Genomic DNA, 6,893 nt, shown 5'->3' with positions numbered 1-6,893 from the left:
TGTGCTGATTTATGAAAATGCCTTCAGGATGGTAATGCACCTCTAAACCCAAGAAATAATTGAGAAGACTTAACTCTTTCATGTGAAAAGTTGAATGCAGCATTTGTTGGGTTTTAGAAATAGCATCTGGATCAGAGCCAGTGACCACAATGTCATCCACATAAACAAGAAGGACAACGATGCCTTTAGGAGTCTTTTGGAGGAAAAGTGATGGATCATACCGACTTTGAGTGAATGAAAAACCAAGTAGAGTGGAGAGAAATTTCTCAAACCATACTCTAGGGGCCTGCTTCAATCCATATAGAGAGCGTTTCAATTTGCAAACATTAGGCGGGGAGAGAGTCGACATACCACCATGAAGTGTGATGTAAATGTCCTCCTTAAGGTCACCGTGGAGGAAAGCATTTTTTACATCTATTTGATGTAGTGGCCAAGATTTGGATGCAGCAAGAGCAAGGATAGTACGTACAGTGGTCATCTTGGCAACTGGAGCAAAAGTCTCATCATAGTCTAGGCCATACTCTTGCTTATTTCCAAGCACAACTAGTCGCGCCTTGTAACGATCGATGGATCCATCCGAACGCAGCTTGATAGAGAACACAAACTTGCTGGCTAAAGGCTTAACAGATGGGGGACATGGCACTATATCCCATGTTTGATTTTCTTCCAAGGCTAGAAGTTTACTTGCAATAGCTTTTTGCCAACATTCATTCTACATTGCCTGTTTATAAGAATAAGGAATAGGAATAGATGATAAAGTTGCTGTCATGGAACTGATATACCTTTCTGGGGGCTTAGGAATGCGTGAACTGCGTCGTGAAGGAGTTAGTTCTGGTGCTGAAGCTTGTACTGGATCAACAGCCAAGGAATTATCTGGGAGGGGCCCCTGGGATTCTGATGGTTGATTGTTAAGTCTCAATTTTACCTCTTTTTGGATGAGACTTATTGAACAAATTCCACTCATCCTTTGAACCATTGCAATATAATTGTTCTCTTTTTGGTTCATTTTGTGTGCAGATATAACTAACCCAAATTTAGCTAACAATACCTTAATACACCTCATTTTTTGTGCAGGTATTGAGCTAGGGACTTGAGGATTGAAGATCCATAGGATTGGAAACTAAAAGGAGCTAAGGAGCAGAGAAGAGGTTATGCGCCGGGCGCAAGGTGATCCGTGTCGGGCGAGCAAAACAGAGCATCTCACCTCTGGAAGCTATTGCGCCGGGCGCAATATGAATTGCGCCGGGCATGTCCTGAAGACAGAGGGCATTTGGAAGGCCATGCGCCGGGCGCGAAGACTTATGCGCCGGGCGCATGAACCCTAATCTGTCTCCCCAAGCTCGTATTTGAAGGCATTTTCGGGGACTTCTCCCCCATTCTCACATTGGGCGCCTCCAGGAGCTGCGGAAGGGATTCCCAGGGCTTGGGATCGTCCGTGTGCGGATCTTTCCTTCGGTTCTTCACTTCCTCTTCCATCTCTATTTTGTATTTGCCCTCTTTGTTGAGTGGTTTCACCCATTTTGTGGGGTTAGATGTAACCAACGTACTCTATTGTAATCTTTACGGTTTTAATGATATATATATATATATATATATATATATGTTGTTTTATTCTTTGTTGTGTTTGTTTCTATTCTTAATGCTTGCTTTGGATTGATCACCCTTTGCATGATTTAAGGTTCCATGGGTATTGGAAAATAACCTTTGAAACTAGTTCTGAAACATATGCCTAGTGGTGATTGTATCTAGGGATAGAGCTTGACCCATTAGTAGTCTTAAACCCTAGCCCGTAATGCGGGTGTAGATATTGGGTACTCAAGGGATTGATATTCAATATCCGCACCTAGGCTCTTTCTCTAAGGGATTAGGTTTGAGTAAACTTATGGGTTGACTAAGCAATGAATTCAACAAGAGATTAAGGATACATTAGTGTTACGTTTGGTGAAATCTGACCCCCACAACCTCACAATACCACAATACCATTCCTTACCTTTTCCACTCACAAAACAATATTTATTTACAGCTTTCATTCCAATAGTCACAACTTTGCATTCACTGCACAAACTATGAAATTGGAATTATTCTTTAGTCACGAATAGTCAATAAATGCTTATATTACCTTCTAATCCCTGTGGATACGATATTTTTACTACTTGAAAGGCCGGTATACTTGCCGTGTTTGAGACCGTTGATAGAATTAAACAAATTTACAAATATTAACAAAAGTGTTTCAACGGAAATCTCAACATTGATGTTGAGGGGTAGTTTTTTTTCTTTGATAGGTCAAGAGAGGTCTAGATGATGATGGACCGGCAGAAGAATTAGAAAACAATGGCAAAACAGAAATTGGAGAAGAGAACGAGTCATGATGTTTTGCAAAAAAAATATACATTTTCTAGAAAAATGACATTTCGAGAGACTCGAATCCGACGAAGTTTAGGATCATAACATAGAAAGCCCTTTTGATGAGGAGAATAGCCAAGAAAAGCACATTCAACAGATTGTGCAGTGAGTTTGGTGCGTTCTTGTGGAGGAAGATGGACATAACATGCACAATCGAAGATACGAAGAGTGGAGTAATCGGGTGGGTGACCAAATAATCGAGTGAAAGGGGATTCATTACTTATGGAAGGAGATGACAATTTGTTTATAAGATGAACTGCAGTGGAAAGGGCTTCACACCAAAAACGTGATGGGACATGCGACTCCAGCAAAAGAGTGCAAACAACATCTAGCAAATGACGATTTTTCCGTTCAGCTACCCCATTTTATTGGGGGGTTGATGGGCATGATCGTTGAGATAAAATGTCATTGGTTTGCAAGAATTCCTGAAATAAGTGCGAGGTGTATTCCCCCTCATTATCAGAGCGAAGAATCTTGATTTTGGAGGAGAATTGGGCCTGAACATAAGCATAAAAAAATTTGAAAGTAGCAAAGACTTCATCTTTTGAGTGCAGAAAATAGACCCAAGTGAAATGACTATAATCATCAATAAAAGTTACAAAATACTTGTAATAAGCATGAGATGTAACTGGTGCTATCCCCCAAACATCACTATGGATGATATCAAATGGTTGGGTGACATGCGATTGATGTGTTGGAAAAGGTAAAATTTTACTTTTGCCAAGCTTACAAGGAATGCAATCAAAATGAATATCATTAAGAGATGGGGTGTGTTTATTTCCAAGAAAACTAGATTTGAGCATGTCATGGAGTACATTGGAGTTGGGATGCCCAAGACGCCTATGCCATACTTGATAATCAACAATAGCAGAATTACAAGAGACTAAAGGTAAAGAAAGACTTGGAGACAGCGAGAAATGGATGGGAAAAAGACGTCCAACTTTAGGCCCCTTCGCGATTATCGTCCCCGAGTGTTGATCCTGCACAAGACAACCAGACTGTGAGAATTGAACTCGACAATAATTGTCGACTAATTGACCAACAGAAATGAGATTACTGGTGAGACCAGGAGCGACAAAGACATTTGTTAGAGATGAAGAAATATCACCAGTTGCTGTTATAGGCAATTGATTTCCACCAGCAGTATGTATGTTGAGATTCCCCAAATATTTTTTTATATTAGTAAGGAATCGAGTATTGTTGGTCATGTGGTTGGAAGCCCCAGAATCAAAATACCACGGTGAAGAGGATTTACCTGAGAATCCCAAAGCAGAAAATGTTGAAATGATCATTTGTTGAACCATTTCAAGAGTCAAAGTTGGAACAGCAGTAGTAGCATGTTGTGGGACAGGTGCTGGATTGGCAAAACTGTTGGGAATAGAAGAATCAGTGGTGGTTGTAAAAGTTGTTGCAGTTCGCCTTGGTGGCCTTATTGGACATTCCTTAATAATATGTCCATCCTTTTTGCAGTAGTTGTAGAATTTTTTTGGACAGGAGGAAGCATAGTGTCCAAATCGCTTGTAACTAAAACATTGAATAGCACCCATGTCATGGCGTCGTGACTTCCCTTGTGCCACGTATGCTACGGGAACAATAGACAATCTCTGTTCTTCAATGATGGACTGTGTAAGAAGACGTTGTTCTTCACGTAACAAATCGTTGAGGCAAGCATCCAACGATGGTACAGGATCTCTATGCATGAGATGGGACCGGATGCCTTCAAAGTCATATCGCAATTTCATAAGAAATTGGTCACGTTTAGTAGTTTCATGAATTGTTTGTACGGAACTTAGACCTTTAGAAGTCAAGTTTGCATAAACTATATCAGTGTATTCAGCCCAAAGTTCATGAATTGAGAGTAAAAATCAGAGATGGAGAGACTATCCCGTTTAAAATTAGCTATGTCGTGCTCAAGCTGGAAATGACGAGCGGCATTATTTTGACTATAAATTTTCTTCAAGTAAGACCACATTGTTGTTGCAGTCTTGTAAGGACGAAGATTCAGGATAATGTTCGAATCAACGGAACCAAGGATCTAGGCCATGACTTGAGCATCTTTGACTGCCCATTGAGCATGAGCAACCGTCTCTGTGTCTTTGTTAAGGACAGGAGTGCTGCCATCAACATGACCCACGAATCTTTTTCGGTGACAAATATCTGAAATTGAAATGCCCAAGCTGAGTAGTTTTTTTCAGTAAGGCGAACGAACAAGACATCATATTTTTCGAAAGCCATGGAGCTCCGGAAATAGAAATCGAGAAAGCAGGATCAGGAATCTAGGACGAGGCTGAAGGAAAAAACAAAAACTAGGTTGTGGGATCGTAACCTAGTCTGATACCATGTCAAAACCTAGAGAAGATTGAGTCAAAGACTGTGTGTTCTCCTGTTGGAGAATTCTCATATAAATACAAAGTAATTACAATTTGTTAAGCTGATTTTCAGCCCATTAAATAAGCTAAACTGCCATATATACATTTACTACGAATAATTATCCTAATTAAGAGAATAATCGTTACAAATAAATATATAATTGCATATCTTTTGCCATTCATTCTGTTGACAGATATGTCCTGCTTGTCGGGGTATATGTAATTGCAAGACTTGCTTGCGGAGTGATAATTCGATAAAGGTATTTGAGTGTTGCTAGCTTAGAATTCAATGAGGCATGCGGTTGAAGTTTAGCATTTGTAATTTCTTTTCCTGTTTGTGAAATTTCTGGTTTTGCTGGGATTTATGTTCGGATACGAGAGATACCTGTTCTCAATAAGTTGAAGTTGAACCTGAAAAGAAGTTGCGTGGTATGATTCATTTTAAGGTATAGGTTTAAATATGTTTTAGTCTCTCAAATTTAAAATTGATCTATAATTTTAAAAAAAATATTTTTAGTTTTTATACTCAACTTTTTTAAAAAATTTGTCAAATATTGTCATACAAAATTTACATGCTAGTGTCTCTATTAGTAGAAATGTAACATTAAACACATAACTATTCTAATTTTTACTTTTAAATGTGTTATTAGTAATTTAAGGGATTAAAATAAAAATTTTAAAAATTACATAGACTAAAAAAAATAATTTTAAATTTAATGGATCAAAAATAAATTTAGCTTAAATTTGGGAGATTTAAGCCTAAGATTTATTTGGATTTGCTTCCAGCTTTGTACTCTTAGTGGTGGTTATCTATGTTGCCTTGCTTTATGTGTGGTGAACAAGTATTTGATGAAGTTTTCAAAATGGTTTCCCTCTGAGGTGTTGAAATAGATCTTCCAAGGATAAAATTGAACACAGATGAGCAGATGTGCTGGTACGTTTATAACCAATTTCATATAATTGTTGGTTTTAGTTAGTGGTGAAGCACTATGCATGTGTTCCTTATTCATGAATAGTATATAAATCATTAATTATTTGAACTTGTTTAATGGGCATTTGGTCTAGTGGTATGATTCTCGCTTTGGGTGCGAGAGGTCCCGAGTTCGATTCTCGGAATGCCCCATTCTGTTTTAATTATCGACACATGTTATAATTATATACAATTTCTGTCGCTGACTTGTAATAACCAATTTTTTAGGATATCTATTAGCTATCTTATGTCTAAATTTTTTTATCACAAAAAAGTATAATTTCTTTTACAATTTTGATCGAATTTAAAAGGTGTGGAAAACAACAAAAACATTTTACTTGTAAGAATTTAATAAAAATATTGATCCAGTTAAAATATATAATAAAATTATTTAATGATGGATGGGGAGGATGGATTTGGATAAGTATCAGAAAATTTATGCTTTTTTGTAATTTTATTTCAAATGCTACTTTTTGAAGAAATATTCAAACTCTTGTATAGTTTGTATTGAACGTTAAATATGTTCTTTTTCTCTTTAAATAAAAGAGTCAACTTAAAATAAAATTCATAATATACATTGCCAGTAGCACATTAGTTACGTATCAAACTTATTTTCTAATTTTGACATCCTTAACTAACACAAGAAAACATGTATTAAATGAAAATAATGGCGATACTAACATTTTACTGTATTTTGGTAACACTTTAATATATTTGGGCATCTAGTTAAAAATTTTCAAAAAATATAAGAAACAAGTGATATATTAAACTTGAATTTCATCATAATTTTAAACTAATAACTTTTTTAATTAATGATTTTCAATACATTTTATTTTATAAATTTTCATATCCTTTCATTTTGAAAATGTTAAATCCAACAATATAACATTATATATGTTTTTTTTCGATTAATATAAATTTCTATTGACTTAAAATGTAAATTATTCTTAAGATAAAATTTTTCATAAATATTTATGAGAGATCAAAATAAGAAAAATAATTTTATTTAAAAGTTAAAACTAACTTATACATAAATAAATTTATAAAAAATATCTCATATGAGTTTCTTAAACAATCTCATAAAATTCTTTAAATTATATTTTTTTAATATCAAATGTTGTTAGTTTAAGTGATTTGATATTTGAGTTCCT

General features: G+C 35.9%; 1 non-coding gene across 1 annotated transcript; it reads left to right on the top strand.

Annotated features, from left to right (window-relative positions):
- The first annotated feature begins 5,822 nt into the window (after nucleotides 1-5,822).
- Nucleotides 5,823-5,894, top strand: TRNAP-UGG (transfer RNA proline (anticodon UGG)). The gene has a single exon. It is a non-coding gene; the product is annotated as a tRNA-Pro (tRNA).
- The last annotated feature ends 999 nt before the right edge of the window (nucleotides 5,895-6,893 follow it).

Source organism: Cajanus cajan, chromosome 1, assembly GCF_000230855.2.
Source record: "Cajanus cajan strain Asha chromosome 1, NIPB_CcT2T_4, whole genome shotgun sequence".
NCBI classification, from domain to species: domain Eukaryota; kingdom Viridiplantae; phylum Streptophyta; class Magnoliopsida; order Fabales; family Fabaceae; genus Cajanus; species Cajanus cajan.
Note: the sequence above shows the minus strand (reverse complement) of the source record. Positions and strands in the feature narration are given on the sequence as shown.